The 17,291-nt window shown below is 32.8% G+C and overlaps 2 pseudogenes; both read left to right on the top strand.

Moving 5' to 3' along the window:
• The window catches only part of LOC143386691 (zinc finger protein 280D-like), a 54,849-nt pseudogene extending 54,601 nt beyond the window's left edge, over positions 1-248 (top strand).
• Positions 249-636: 388 nt separating this feature from the next.
• Positions 637-17,291, top strand: part of LOC143386690 (axin interactor, dorsalization-associated protein-like) — a 36,767-nt pseudogene continuing 20,112 nt past the window's right edge.

The raw sequence follows: 17,291 nt of genomic DNA, 5'->3' as shown, positions 1-17,291 counted from the left end.
TCTCTACTGCACTTGCCTTCAGAGTAATACATTCCAAGTGATATGGTTGTTTGTCTTCTGTTTTGTCTGCTTCTTAATTTCATGTCTTAAGTTTTTGGACCAGATGATTGTCCTTTTTCTCATTTGTTGTCTATCATTGCGCTATCTTTTTTATCAGGTGCAGAATCAGCCCAGAGATTTCAAAAAATATCCAGGGTACACCTGGACAGTGTCCCCCTTCGATGGACACAACTGATGACTGTGTATAAACTATATTATCACCTGTAACTTCATTTTTTAAAAATTGGTTTGACTAAAGCAGGACAAAGCTTGCTAATTATTGTAGGTAATTAGTTGAATTTGTGTGACACTAATAGGTTTTAGCTTAAGCCTGATCTTTCTTTACCATCAAGTTATTCTAAATAGTTGATTTGCCTCATCAGCTATTGCCATGTCACATGTTTATGCTTTTTGGTTACTGTTGAATAGGTCTAATTTTTAGATTGAGTCTATTGTCATTCTTAGAAAATGACTCTTAAGCTATAGAAACTTGGATTCTTGCCTTATTGTCACATTTTGGCAAAACATCTTGCCTATATTTTAGATGATGGTCAATACTTTGAAGAAGAATGAAGTAGGGAAGAGAAATACAGGAATATGGGGTAGAAATTAGGAGACCACCATTTTAAATCTGGTATCAGGGAAAACTTTGCGGGCACATGACATTTTGAGTAGAGGCTTTTAACTATTTTTAAATTGAATTATCTCTTACCTATTGAGTTGTAGGTGTTTTTTATGTACTACAGATAAAAGTTCTTTATTTTTACAATATTTTCTCCCAATCTGTTGCCTAATTTTTGAAAACAGGATTATTTTAATTTAGTCTCCTTTATTCTGATTATTAGTATTTATTTAGTTTAAAATATTTATTCTTAAGTTTTAGATGAACACAATATCTTTATTTTACATTTATGTGGTGCTGAGGATCGAACCCAGTGCCTTGTGCATGCTAGGCGAGCACTCTACCACTGAGCCACAACCCCAGCCCTGATTATTAGTATTTAACCAGGAGTTGAAAGCTATACTTTTTTTTCCTGACAAGAATCCTGCTTAGGGGCTGGGGCTGGAGCTTGGGCTTATTGGTAGAGTGCTTGCCTAGCACGTGCAAGGCACTGGGTTCCATCCTCAGTACCACATAAAATAAATACATAAAATAAAAGGTATTGGTTCCAACTAAAACAAAAAAAAATAACAAAACAAAAACTATTTAAAGAAAAAAAAAGAATCCTGCTTAGGTTGATAGCCACTCCTAGCAAATTATATGTAGAAATATTCAAATAAAGAAACTATTACACTATAACTTCCCTGAACTCAGGGATGTATAGTTGACATTGCTAAGGGTGTATAGACCGTGAATTCCTGTAAGAGTCCACATAGGTCAGCAAGAGTTAAAAAAAAGAAAGCAAATACAGAAAAAGGACAATGGGCCATATTTATTTGTACCTTCTCCTGCATAAGAATTCATAAAAATGTGAGACTATGAGTCAGTGAATGACATTTTAGGAAAATATATTGTGTGGTTTCCAGCTTTGGAAGCAAGTAAGTAAATGGATGAAAATTTGACTGAGTAACATGGTGGAGCTATCTTAGCAAATGTTAAGATTTTTTTGTAAGAATTTCTTGCTTAATGATAAAGGATGCAGACTTTTCATAAAGAGGATAGAGGCCATTGAGAATACTACTTGATCTTTAAGGGTATGATTGCATAGAATAGAACTCCTATCTAGTTCTTGTTTTTTGCAACTGTGATGAACTTCTTCTTTAATTGCCTTTTCTACCTAGCACTTGCTGTCATTCCTACTCCCAGACCTCAACCAGAATAGCAATCTTATTTTCAAAATATTTTGCTAGCTTTTTTTTTTTACATATACCATAAAACTCACTATTTTAACGTGTACAGTGAAGTGGTCTTTAATGTATTCACAATGTGTTATAACCATCACTATTGTAATTCCTAAAAATTTCTCCCACTCCAAGAAGAAACTTCATACCTGGTATCAGTCATTCTAAATTTTTCCATATCCTGGAAACCACTCATCTGCTTTCTTTCTCTATGAATTTACCTTTCCTGGACATTTCATGTAAATGGAATCATATAACATGACCATTTACATATGACTTCTTTTTATATAGCATAATCTTTTTGAAGTTCATTCATAACTGTAGCTAGCATATTATGTGAGTTTCATTCCTCTTTATGACTGAATAATAGTCTACTGAATATATGTACCACGTTTTGTTGATGGAAATTTTGGTTTTATGACTTTTTGATTATTACAAATAATGCTGCTATAAACATTTGTGTACATGTGCTTTGTGTGAACATTTATTTTTAGTTCTTTTGGATATATCCATTCAGGAGTTTGATGGAGCATACAGTTACTCTGTATTTAACTATATTAAACTTTTCCACAATGGCTGGCACCAATTTACATTCCCATCAGCAATGTATGGGGGTTCCAGTTTTTTCCGTACTCTCCCTACGCCTATTATTTTCTTCATCTCTTTAAATTATATCCATCTGCATGGATGCTAAGTAATTATTTTATGATTCTGATATGCATTTCCCTGATGTCTAATGATACATAATATCTTTTCATGTGTTTATTGGCCATTTTTATAACTTGTTTAGAAATATGTCTAATCATATACTGTGTCTAAAATTGGTCTCTTTTTTTTCCTCTCTTTCTTCATAAGAGTAAGTCTTTGCCTTTTGCTGTCTCAGAAATAGCTTTGGATCTTCACCATTGAGCTTGGACTAGCATCATAAATTCATCCTGGAAAACTCACTCAAGGCCTACCTGCCATTTTTAGATATGATGATAACTGGGCAAGCAGTATTTTCTGTTTTTGATTGGTGGACGGCTTTTCTTTATTTTCCATTTAAAAATGTTTCAAAAGCATATTTTGATGGAGTTATTGTCATGGCTGTAATTTGGATTTGGGCAAATCTCATTGGGAAATGAATTATGATAGAATGATAACGTATCTATGGTTGATATATTATTGGTGCTCACTGGAAGTGTTAAAGTAGAATCTGGACAACTATTTATTGGTTGTTTATAGAAGAAATTAGTGCATAGTAAAGAAAGTTGAATTATGTGCTTTTTGAGATTCTTTGCAGCTCTAAGATTCTGAAATTTGTCCCAGTGAAATGGTATAAAAAGTATCTTATTTCATCATTATTTTGTACAAACTTTTTTTTGTAAAAAGTTTGATTCTCAGGGTAATGTAGATTTGCCTTGAAAATGTGGAATTACTTCAATAACATAACAAAGTATTATGCACTTTATTGTTTTTAAGAGATTTAATTTGTTTTACTTTGTTGCAGTTGAGATAGTTTGCTTTCAGTTCTAAAAAAAGTTTTCTTCTTACAGATTAGCAAGACATCTACAAAAAGAGGCCCAAGCTCAACACAACAATTCTGAATTCACAGAAGAGCAAAAGGTACCATCAAATAATATCTAGATATATTCAATTCCAAATGAAATTGCTCTTGAGTCCATTAAGCAGAAAAATAAACAAAAAACTGTTATATTTAAGTAAAAAAAATCAGATTGATTATGCTTTGCCTAACATTAAGTGAACATTTATACAGATATATAACTTATCACTTAATGAATTACTTTAGTTAACTATTTAGGCCTTATTTAACTCTAATGGAAGTCATCCACACTTTTAGTTGAAAAGCGTGGGTAACCCAAAGACTGGAGTTTGTTCCGAGTCACTTGGAAAAACAGAAGGATTGGGAATAAGTGCATTCCACCTCAATGCTTAACTATGAATTTTCATAACTCTTTATGTATCACCTCTCAAAGCAAAACAGAAAACACCCACAAAACCCCCCAAACCAAAAAACAAATGGAAAAAAATTAGCTCAAGTCAAGAAGTTGGCGTACAGATCTGTCAGCTAAATAAATATATAAGATTGCAAAATGTTTCAGTACTGTTCTTTCTTCCTTGAATTAAAATTTTTGTATATCAAGTTGATTCCCTGATAGAGATTATGTAAAAGGGGATACTTTAAAGTAACTTCATTCTAAAAGAAGAGAAGAAATGGGAGGAAACAACTCCCATTTTCTCCTGGCTCAGAGTAACTAGTTTTAAGTCAATTTTTAATCCTGTAGATAGTGAAAAATATGTGTTAGTCTTTTCCTCATCTCTTAAGAAAAGGCAATGTGAAAATCCTGGTGACCTAATTCACTCTTATTAATACTTTTCTTTTTTTGCACAAGGGGAAATGGGATTAATTTTTGCATAACTTTTTAATTAAACCTAAGCAAGTTTTTAGTCCATAGGCCTGTGTTTATTAATTCTTAGTTACAGGAGTTTGGGGAGAAAAAGCCCCCAGAGTGTTAGCTGTATTTCTTGCCCAAATATATTTGTATTTTTAAAATATTTAAAATCTACTTCAAAAAAATTATGTTACTGCAATTTAAAAGGGTGTTTTTCTTTTTTCCTTAATAAGTGCTAATATCCACAATAGATTTAAGAGACTTAGGATCTTAGTCCTGGAAAATAATTATCACAAAGGAAATAGCTGATATGCTTAAGGAAAGGAACAAAGACTGTACACTATACCACTTCTATAAAATTTGCGAAGTCTGTCTAGGAGTTGTTTATGAAATGATCAGCAGGCATCATTGAATTAAGACTTAAAATATCTAAATCTTGATGAATAGAATCTTAGATATCCAGGTACATAAATTAATAGTTAATGAAGTATGTTATAAATATGAAGACAAAATAAAAAAATGTAAAAAAGTTTTAATGATCCCATATTTTAGTCACCTGTTTGCCTTCAGTTAGTTAGATTTCTCCAGCATTTGTTGCTCAGGAGTAGAACCTGTGAGCCACATGGCCTGAGATTAAAGTCTTTTGACCTCCTAAAACATTCTAAAATTACAAAACAAACAGGTTAATATCAAAAAATGAACCTTGTTAAGTGATGAGAAAAAAATTAACTTTTTCTTGATTTTTTTTAGTATTCTGAGACTAGAGTTGGTGTTGATAATGCTATTGATTCTTTAATTTATAGCTGTTTAGCTTGTCTTTGGTTATAAAGACCCCCAGATCTTGTACTTCAAAAGATCCAGGAGGCTGCAGGTCCTAGAGGAGAGAGCTGAGACCTAGAGTCAGAAGACTGAAGTCTTGCATCCTGGCTTTGGCTCTGGGCCTGATTTTCCTTATATAAGACATGAGAGATTAGAGAACTCTTAAGTGACTTTAAAAGGTCTTTCCTTCCTAAAACTCCAGTGACCTCTACATGTAAAGTGGTCTGTACCTCCTCCTCTCCTGGAAGCCTGATTTCTGAGGAACATATTATTTATAATACCTGCCCAGGAGGCATTTCTGGCTGCCAGGTGTAACTGCAGACAGAGCTTCTGTCTGCCTGTCTATTCCTTGGTCTTGAAGAAGGACCCCAAGTCATTCTGTTCTACTATATAAGGCAAGTTATATTCATTTAAAGGTTTAAATTTCTGTGAAAATGCAAGTGAAATATTCACAACAGACAGAAACACTCATATTGATGTATAGGCCTTATATGATTGTTCCATAAGAAAAAATTATCAAAGTCTTCAGTTAATAATGATTAGAAAAGAGAGGTCTTCAAGACATGTTCTGGGAAACACTGGCTCTTAAAAATTAATAGATTGTGTCTGTGTGTATGTGTGTGTGTCTGTGTGTTGTGCTAAGAATAGAACCCAGGTCCTCATGCTAGGCAAGCAAGCACTCTGTATATTAGTAAGCTACATCCCCAGCCCAATAGGCATTACTTGCACACAGTTTGTAACTTCTCTGGACTTTTAATATTCTAATGTGTATGTTGGATATTTTAAAGAGTTTGGTTGTGCAGTATTTTAAAAATTATTTGCTTTTGAAAAGCTCCCCTCCTTTCTTTACAGAATATTTCATTGGATATAGTGTTCTAAAGAACATAATACAGGAAATTTTGACACATACTGTTAGATCTGCATTAAATACTATGCCTGTACATAAGCTGGAGAGAAAACTGAATTTATTTTTCTCCAAAAAGGAAAATAGAAAATGCTTTTAACCTTATTCTTTGCAAAAATTTTGTTTTATTTTGATTTATATTTCTTATGCTTATACTATTTCATGTATTGATAGCAGTGACGAGTTATATAATTATGCCAACCATTCAGTAGTTAGTGGAACTTTGAAAAATGTTTTTGGTTTTTAAAAACCAATCTTATTACTAAAGTGCTTTCTTTATGAAACTTTTTGCTGTCTAGTTCACAGTGAGCTCTCAAATATATTTGATGAATAAATGTTTTATTAAAATAAATCCTAATTTTTAAGAGAATAACATATTTTTCCAATGTTTATTTTATATCTAAAGAATTCTAAAGCAGAACTACTAATCTGTCTAAACCAAATTAATTGGTGATAGAATAAAAACTTCACATTTATTTCCTATTTTTAATATTCTCAAAGATTTCTAGTTAAAACAAGAGTTTATGATTCTTATTTGATCCTCCCTCACGATTAGTTCCCTTAGCTTTCATTTCAGTTTTCAATAGTTTTGTCATTATAACAACTGGGTTTAGTGGCCAACAAAAAGCTGCCAAAAGCTTTCATTCTGTGAAATTCCCTACTTTGGTGTAGTAGATTTTCTCATGTAAGATTCTGGACAAAATAGAACATCCTGTCTCATGACACTTAGAAAGTTTTTCCCTGTTTTGAGTCAAACTTGGTGGTAATGAGAATCACAGCACTATATACTTGTTTTATGTTTTATCGATTCCACCTTTCTACTTCCACTTTCTCTCTACCCCAGTGTTATCTCTCCTCCAACAGCTAGATGGAAGATGAGTGGCTGCTTAAATATTTAAAAGTTAAGTCTGGATTAAGAAAGACTGTACTGAATTATGTTTATTTTCAAACTGATTTTATTCATTATATAAATTGAATACATTTTAGCAAAATTAATTTAGCTCATTAATTGTCCATTTTTATTCCATGTTTTCCTTTAACTGATCTTTAGGGCTCTCAATTTTCTTAGCAATGACAAACTAAAGTAGATAATACTCTAAAAATGATACTGTTTTCTGTTTCTTATCATATTAGGTATGAGCAATTAATTTGAATAAAATGCTAGTGATTTAAGTCTTTCTAAAAATCAAACATCACTTCAGTGCTTGGTTTAATGTACATTAATTAAAGTAGTCAATACTTATACTCTGGAATATGTGAACTTGTGCTTCTTTATCATTTTTCTGAACTGTTCATTTTAAGGAAGGTGACACTGTTTCAGTAGCAAGCACTTGATTTTGACATCAATAAAATCTACATGTTTTAAAAGTTATTGCCACAGCTGAAATAATAGTGTTTCACTTCTTTTTTAATACTGAAGCTGGGTGTGGTCCCTTAGAATAGTTATGAATAAGGCCTGTTGGTATTTTACCATAGTTCAGTACATTTCTGTATAAAAAGCTATTGCCTTTGCTTAACTTGAAGAAATGTTTAAGTGAGAATAGTTTGTTAGTGGTTTCTTATTGTTCAGGTACAACATTTTTATCTTAAATGTTTGAAGTGTGAAATAAAATGGATTTTAAAGTCAAGAAGGAAAAAAAGCTAACCACTATTTTGAAGATTATCTCATTGATACATCTCAATACAAGCAAAATTCTTTTATAAAATCAGTTTTGAAAGAATATAGTAAAGAATATAGCTAAATGGAATTGATTGAAGTGTGTGGTTTTATTGAATATCTTGTGTGTTATATAGAAGGCATTGATGACTGGGACAAATTACTTAACCTGTTCATACTTCAGTTTTCACACCTGTAAAATGATCATAGCTAACTCTGAGTTGTGGGGAGGGTTAATTAAATTAATGTTTATAAATCACTTAGGAGAGCCTGTCGGAAAGTGTTCATTAGTTATTAATAAGTGGTTAATAATTAACAGTATTTGTTATTAATAAATTATTTGATTATTATATTTATACTTAATTATTTACTAGTTTTGCTGGAGTTGAGTGGTATATTTGAACAACAATGATTGGGGATATTAGACTTTATGTAGAAAAGATTGCTTACTGCTGGTTTCTATACATAGCTATTTAAGAGGATGAATAAACCTGAGTATTTTGCAAACTATGTATAAATATAATTTTCAAATGTAATCTCTTTTCAGATTAAAATTGCATATTTTCTAAGCTTTTATATTGAAATTTTTAAAAGATTATGGAGATAATTAAATATTATTACTTGTGTGTCTGAGAGGCATATCTTGCTCAATAATAGTTTTTTTTTTTGTGAGTTGCTATCCTAGCTGTTTGTTGATACAGTAATTGAAGAGTGTCCACTAGCCTAAGCACCAGGGGCCAGGGCAATACTGTTACTTCCCTTTACTCCTCTTTTACCTTTCAAAGAACATTAACCAAACACAAAATCACCAAATCCCCAATTTACTAAACATTTTGTAAGTCATACATAAAATGCGTTCAGAAAAATGTGTCAGTTTTTTTCCAAAATATGTCATTTTGTAAGCATTGTAAATGATGTACACAGTTTTTTGCTTTTATGATCTAAACTTATTCCTAAAGACATTTCAGAAATATCTTTTTTGGAAGGACCTAGAAGTCTCAGTGTCATTGTTCAGCTGCCTGCCCTGATAATTTCTTTTATGAATCTCATGAATCTCCCCTTTTCATTTCCACCTTAGCTATTCATATTCTTATTCTGAATATTGTTTAGACAGTTTGAAATAACTTAAATGATTTTTCCTTCAGTTTTTCCCCTTTCCTTTAAATTATGTATACATTGCATACCTGTATCACAATAGCTAAGGGGTTTTTTGTTTGTTTTTTTAGAAAGAATCTCACCGTGTTGCCCACACAGGCCTTAAACTTTTAGGCTCCTGCCTTAGCCTTCCCAGTAGATGGTACACATAACTATGCCCAGCTCACAACAGTGTTCTTAAGGGCATGTCTGTTTAAAAAAAAAGAACAATAAAAACACACTTCTGTGTAACTTATTGTTAAAGAAATCCTAGATTCCTCAGCAAGGAGTTTGTGGAAGGTCCATTTTCAGAATGACTATGCCCTACTTCACTTTACTTTTCAAACCTATCCCTCTGCTTTCAGTTGGGGATTTTAAGTAATTGAACCATGACAATTTTCCAAACTCTTTGATTTGGAAATCCTCCCTAGTCTTTGGGACTGGATTCCTAATATAGATCTTGTTCTTTTCCTTTAGGACATAAAAGGAACTTATTTTGCTGAAGCTTATAGATTGAGTGTCTCTCTTTTTAATATAGTGATTTTGTATATGTTTTATCACACATAATAGAACATGAGCATATTAAAAGCAAGGACTGTGCCCTATCACATCTGTTTTATAGCTTATTTTATAAAACAGGTAGACTGTAAAATCTGCACCATTCATCACAAATACTGATTTTGTTAATATTGCCTACGTTTTTAAACAAGTCAGAATTGAGCTTTAATCAGAATTAAATTAGACCATTGTGCTATCTTTCAGATATCTTTTAGTAAATTTCAGGCTTTATGAGAAGATGATTGGAAGGGAAGATGTAAAAAATCCCTTTTCATTGCCCTCCCCCTTTTTAATTTTCTGTTTTCTTTTTTAAAGTTAGTATTTGGGGGCTAGAGTTGTAGCTCAATGGTAGAGTGCTTGCTTGCCCAGCATGTGTGAGGCACTGGGTTCAATCCTCAGCACCACATAAAAACAAATTAATAAAATAAAGGTATTATGTCCATCTACAACTAAAAAAGAGCTATTTTTAAAACAAATAAAGTCAATATTTTAACTTACAGATAACAAAGATAGTACATATAAATGGGGTAACATGTTTTGATACATGTATATATTGTGTGATATTTAAATCCAGTTAACATTTTCTACTCACTTATCATTTCTTATGTTTAAAAACTTTCAAATTTTTCTTTTTTCTTTTGAAATGTAGGATGCATTTATTTATCCCTCCACCCACCCCTACTGGCTCCAACCCCTGGTAACTACTATTCTACTTTCAACTTCTATGAAATCAACTTTTTTGTATTCCACATGAATAAGATTTTTTGGGTCTTGTCTCTGTGCCTGGCTTACTTCATTAATATAATGATCTTGTTCCATCATGTTGTTGCAAAGGATAGGATTTCTTTATTTTTATGACTGAATAGTATTCCATTGTGTATATATAAAATTTTTTTTTATCCACTTATCAGTTGATGGACTCTTAGGTTTCCATTTCTTGGCTAATAGGAATAGTGCTGCTATGAGTATGGGAGTGCAGGTGTCTCTGCAGCTTACTGATTTCCTTTCCTTTGGCCACATATCCTGGAGTGGAATTGTTGGATCATATCGTAGTTCAATTTTTAATCTTTTGAGGAACCTCCACACTGCTTTCCATAATGGCTATCTTTGTTGCCCTTTAAATCATATCTAGACCTATCACCAAACCAAACTTGATTTAGAATTGGTTATGGCATATTAGTTTAGAGAAGAATATATACTCATCTCTCTCCCACTTCTCAGCCCTTTGTCTTCAGATTCTCTTCTCTAAAATCTGCAAGGTGCTAGAAAAGGAATAATAATTTATTTAAAGAAGTATAGATCTCTTTTGTAAATTTTTTAAATTGTAGATGGACACTATATCTTTGTTTTATTTTTTTTAATGTAGTACTGAGGATCGAGCCCAGTGCCTCACACATGTGAGGCAAGTTTTCAACCACTGAGCTAAAATCCAAGTCCCTATAGATCTCTTATAAATAAAAATTCTTGATTTTAGTAACTGACAGTTAAAATTATCTTGGGATGTATAGCATTTTTTTTCCTACAGAAAACCATTGGCAAAATTGCAACATGCTTGGAATTGCGAAGCGCAGCTTTACAGGTAAATGGATTTTTTTAATGAATTATTCTAAATTGCTCTAATAAGATATTAGACATTCATGCCCAAAGCAATATTATCTCAGAAGGGTTTTATAACAATTGGAATTGATCAGTTGAACTCACACTTAAATGATTTAGTTCATACTTTGTACACTGTAGAAATAAAAGTTATGATTTTAATTTTTTCTGTTTCTATTAGCTTGAATATTCCAAAAATCAGTTTGGAACTTTTCATTTTCTACCTTTAAAGCAAGAAATATATTTATTTTAATATTTGATTCTTGCCACTTAAAAGACATAGGGTGTAGTGAAATATTTGTAATGAAAAGATATAATATGCATATTTTAAATTTAGTCCACACAGTCCCAGGAAGAATTTAAACTGGAGGACCTGAAGAAGCTAGGACCAAGTAAGTTTTGTTTTATATTTTTTAGTGATATTCCTTTAGAAAGAGTTTTATCTGTTGTGAATATTAAGATTGTTTAGCACAGAAAGTGATTGGATTTATTTCTCTTATTTTTTGGTGCTTTTAAACTCCTACAATATTTGCATTTTTAATTACCATTTGGATTTCATCTTGCAGTATGGGCAAAGGCACAGTGTGAATAACTGAATGAATGTAAGTTAATGTAGCCTTTTTAAAAATTTTTTTTTAGTTGTAGACAGATACAATACCTTTGTTTTATTTATTTGTTTTTATGTGGTGTTGAGGATCAAATCCAGTGCCTCACACATGCAAGGCAAATGCTCTACAAACAGAACTATAACCCAGCTCCTGTACTCTTTTTTTTATTGAGATAAGATTGCACATCTCAGTGCATTTATGTGACTAGGGAATAGTAGATTTTATTTATCCAACTAAGTAAGATTTTTAAGTAGGGAATCATAAAATCAAAGCATTTTCAAACAGAAAGGAGTCTCAGACTTGTGGTCACATTCTCTATTGAGGAAAGAAATGAAATGATTTGTTTGCCCTGTTTCATTTAAATCCCCAGTAACTGAGCAGGGTCTAGATCTCAGAACATTTGTCAGTCTATCTCAGTTCACACTAGTGCAATCCTTTTAATGTAAACATGCTTTGAGTAAGAGGTAAAAAATTAATTTAAGAACTAAAGAGGGCCTTGCACAGTGGCGCATGCCTGTAATCCTAGCCGCTCGGGAGGCTGAGGCAGAAGGATATCAAATTCAAAGCCAGCCCTAGCAAAGCAAGGCACTAAGCAACTTAGTGAGACCCTGTCTCTAAATAAAATATGAAATAGGGCTGGGGATGTGGCTCAGTGGTCAAGTGCCCCTGAGTTCAGTCCCAGTATCCCCTGCCAAAAAAGAACTAAATAGAATGTTCCTATAAATTCCACAAACTGCCAATATCTAATTCATTCATAGCAATTCTAACAAAGACATATATTATTGAGATAGCTGAAATGTGATTGTATTGCAAATCCAGGGTAGAAAAAGGATTCTCAGAGTATACTGAAGGGGATCTGATTTTCTGTTGTTTGGGTTGGAAAAGAGAAGTTAACAACAACAGACAACAACAAAGGAATGCGTAACAGATTTGTTGTGATTCTGGTGGCTTTTCCACAGTTTTAGATGATCATATTTCATTTCTTCAGAACACCATCCTTCTGAATATGGCAAGAATTCTGATGAACTCTGTCATTTTAATAGTTTTGGTTACTTTATGTAATCCAGATCATAAAGTTTTTTTTTTCTTTGTGGTTCTGGGGATCAAACCCATGACCTCACACATGCTAGGCAAGCATTTTACCACTGAGCTACATCTCCAGCCATAGATCATAAGAGTTGGAGATGTTATAAGAGACACACTTATATTCAGAAATAGTTCTTATGCCTATATCCAATGTATATAAGGATACTAATCAATGTAATATTTCTCACAATTTTTTGGGTTTTTTTGTACCTAAAACTTTATTTTTCAAAAGCATTAATAAATACTTTGTATATGATTGAGATATAATTTATATAAAGCACAGTTCACCAATTTAACATATCATATTCAATTTTTTAGTAAATTGGAAGAGTTATGCAGACATCACCACAATCAATTTTAGGACATTTTCATCACCACAAGAAGAAACCCTATTCCCATGAGCAGTCATTCACTTCTTGCCATCCCCCTAAAATCCCTTCCAATTCCCAGCCCTAGGAAACCATTAGTTTGATTTCTGTCTATAAATTGTCCTATTGAAGACATTTTATTTAAATGGACTCATATGATATATAATCTTTTATGACTGGCTACATATAAGATTATTTTGAGAAAAACACATTGATGGCTTTAAATAAAATGTTGCAACAGTTGTTTATACAGTGGTTCTACTGAAAATTATGTTTGTGTGTGAGTGTGTGCATATGTGTGTGTGTGTGTGTGTGTGTGTGTGAGAGAGAGAGAGAGAGAGAGAGAGAGAGAGAGAGAGAGAGAGAGAGAGATGATGCTGGGGATTGAACCAAGGGCTTTGAGCATGTTAGACAAGTGCTTTACCAGTAAACTATGTCACCAGCCCTCAGTTTTTTATGATAAAAATAATTAGGATTTTGGCTTCTTATTCAGTCATTATTTCCTATTAGTTTGTTTCCAAACAAAATTTAAGAATCTTATAGATACACAGAGTGGCTGTAAAGACTGTGGATGTTTATTTCATATATTTATTATCTCTTCCTCTGAGCATGCTCAAGTACTTCTATTGCCTCACAAGATCTTTCATTAATTGCCTTTTTTTTTTAGAATAGCATCTATATGCTAAGCACTCGAATCCTCTCAGTTTCATTTTTCTAAGGACAACACCGACATTAGCTTGTAAATCCCAGGAATGAGTTTTAGGGTCACCTGGACCGGTTCTTTCACTATGCTGTTATTAATACCTGTAGTGGTGCTGTACTACATCATTCCTAAGTACAGCTCTCCAGTTCAAATTACTAAGAAATTATTGATCCATGTATTAGTCGAAGATCAGGTTAAAATCTATTACTTTTTCGGCTTTTTAAAAAAGATTTGGAGTAGAAATGGAAAGAGAATTTTGGAGATTCACTTTATTATATTTTTTATAATGTTTTTCATTTGTACTTTTCCCTTCTTGATAGTTATCCTTTTAGATGATTTTAATTTGCTATTGCTTCTGAAAGAAACATAAACGAGTATTTCAGTAGGGTAGACTCTGTAATTTGGAATTTATCCAAGCAGGGCACTTGTTGTGAGTTAATTATTGAGTTGGAATTAAATATTTTCTACAAATTGGTATTTAGTAATATTTCAGATTAAGTATACTTATTCAAGCTTGCTTTTTAAAAAATTAAGCCTCTTCTAAGGAAAAATAGTGAATTCTAACTTTTAATATGTTGAACTTAGCTGGTTTCCTTTCTTTTAAAAAAAAGTTTTTTTAAAATTTAATTTTGTGCATGTGTGTGGTGCTGGGGATCAAACCCAGGGCATTGCCCATATAAGGCAAATGCTCTGCCACTGAGCTACATCCCTAGCTCTTGGCTGGTTTATTAGGCTGATGTATTCTTTACTTCAACATTTTGAAATCTTTTAAATTCTGTCTGAAAATACTAAAACTATGATTGTGAAAGTCTGAGCCATTTTTTCTTATGTAATTGCAGTAATGTACTGCTGCTTACTCAAGCATATCTCCCCACCACCACCCTGCAAAATTCCCTTCTATTAAGCCACCCTTCAAGGCTTCACAGAATCCCACCTCTCCCTGAAAGCTTTCTCTGCTGTCTCTATAGAGGCATAATTAAACTCTGCCTCCTCTCCTGTATAGGATCATTTTAACTATCCATTGTCAGACTCTCACATGTGTTATTTTTCACTTGTATTTGTTTCAGTCCTCAAAGAGATTATGAATGGACTCTTCCCCCACCCCAGCGCCTATTGAATGCTTTAAGTGTAGTATGAACTTGGCAAGATTGTGTTGAGTTAAATAGATTTGAATGTTTTGAAGGAGTCTTTTCCTATAATTTAAAAAATACCCTTTCAAAATTGAGGCAGCTGCCCATTTTTCCTACCACAAAAATGAAACACGTCAGTCACAAAAGCAGAATGCATTTTGATATTTGCCTGTGTGTCATCTTTTGAGGGTTAGCTTCAGGAGGTTGGTAGGTCCATCCTCCAAGAGAAAGGCTGGGAGTGCTGAATTTTCCATGGTGGAGTAGCATCAGATGTCTGCCATGTAGTGATCCAAAGTGTGTAAGTCCTACCAAATCAGCCCATGAATCTCCAACCCATGACATGCTTCATACTTATGATAATATCTTTTGTAAAATTCAGGCTCCTCTTCAGATCCTCCTAAGACATCATTGCTAGTATTGGTAGAAAGAAAACTCTATGTAAAGTTTAAGCTATTTTAAAAGAACAATAGAAGCTGTTATTCCATAGTTGTTGAAAATGTAAACCTATACTACAGTTATAGAAAGTAAAACATAATTTGTTTTTTTAGTTCTAAAGCTATTCACATAAATTAAATGTTTGATAATACTTTAACTTGTAAAAATAATATAACAAAGCTATTATTCTAAAGCAAATACTTCCTCTTCAGAGCTTTGATACTAAAGAAAAGAAAATACTATTTAATTATTCTGTTACAATACAAATGCAAGATAACCACTGAGCCACATCCCCAGCCCTATTTTGTATTTTATTTAGAGACAGGGTCTCACTGAGTTGCTTATGCCTCACTTTTGCTGAGGCTGGCTTTGAATTCTTAATCCTCCTAAGCCTCTGGGATTACAGGTGTGCACTACCACACTCAGCCAAGATATTCTTAATAACCAAGATATTTTTCAACTTTTTTGTTTGTTTTTGATGTACTGGGGATTGAACCCAGGGGTGCTCTACCACTGAGCTGTATTTCCAGTCCTTTTTATTTTTTAAAACTTTTTTAGTTGTAGATGGACACAATACCTTTATTTTATTTATTTATTTCATGTAGTGCTAAGGATCGAACCCAGTGCCACATGTGCAAGGCAAGCACTCTACCACTGAACTACAACCCCAGCTCTTTTATTGTTTTATTTTTATTTTGAGACAGGGTCTCCCTACATTGCTTAGGCAGATGAACTTCTAGTCCTCCTGACTCAGGCTTTTGGTACCTAGGATTACAGACACATGCCACCATCACAGGATCAACTTTTAAAAATTATTGTTATATACATTTTTAATGGTTGATTTTTTTGCCCATTTTATTAAACTCTTATTACAATATGATCTTTTCTGTGTTTTTGTTTCTGATATAAGTGAGACATGATCTTTTTGTTACCTGCTCCCCATTCTTGGGTATCTATTCCATTGTTGTGTAAGTGATCAATATTTATTAATATTACTTATTAATATTGAGTTGATTTAATAGTTTAGTAACAATGATCATGCAGAAGTATAGAAAAGATGTTCTTGTATTAAAAAATAAACAGTACTTCTTAGTAAGATAAGAAATATTAGGATTCTAGTCAACTAGATCAAAAAGGTCATGGAGAGAGTGAATGTCCATTTTAGATTTTCCCTCGCCATTTTGTATACATTTATTTAGGCTGTAATTCTCTCAATAGCCTGTAAAGGAAGTAGCATTCCCATTTTAGAACTGGGGAGATTAGAGTATTTATATAAATGTTCAAGTTATTGTTGTAATTGTAGGGCTAGGTTTTGATTTAAACCTTCTACTTTGATCTTCTGCTGCTTCCCCTTTGCTTGTCAGACTTAAGTTCTCACAGTCCTTTCTATGCCTTGAATAAGGCAAACTCTTTCCTACTTGGAACCTTTGTTGTTGCTCCAGCCTGTTCTCTAATACCTGGGAAGCCCTTATGCTAGAGCCACTTGTGGATGATTCCTCTCATCTCAGGTCTTGGCTCAAATGTCTTCTTACAGTTTAGTTTCGAAAGGCACCCTGTCTACCTTAGCTACTCTACCAAGTTCTCTCTGCTTTTACACAGCATCCTGTTTGTATCCTTCATACCACTAATCACATCTTACATTATCTAGTTTATTTATTGGCATATTTATTGTCTACTTTTCCTTAGTAAAGTCTAAGATCCAAATATGAGTTCTTGATCACTGTGTATCTTTAACACCTAAAGCAGTGATTGGAACATTGTGAGTACTCGGTATGCATTTGTTGAGAAGAAGAAAGAGATAAAGGATGAGGAAGAGCTAAAGGAAGAGAGAATTAAGAGTGAGTAATGAGAATCTAGATACAAGTTTCCAACTTCTTTCTCACTGGATGATTGACTCCTATTGGAATAAGTTATGTAATTACAACCTGTTCTTTTTGAATTTTCTTATTTAGGAATCCAATATGCCATACTCCTTTTAACTCAAATCTGCAAGACTCCAAAATTAAAGTCTGAGTAATT

Source organism: Callospermophilus lateralis, unplaced genomic scaffold, assembly GCF_048772815.1.
Source record: "Callospermophilus lateralis isolate mCalLat2 unplaced genomic scaffold, mCalLat2.hap1 Scaffold_109, whole genome shotgun sequence".
In the NCBI taxonomy this organism is placed as follows: domain Eukaryota; kingdom Metazoa; phylum Chordata; class Mammalia; order Rodentia; family Sciuridae; genus Callospermophilus; species Callospermophilus lateralis.
The sequence above is the reverse complement of the archived record's forward strand: the minus strand, read 5'-3'. Positions and strand labels throughout refer to the sequence as shown.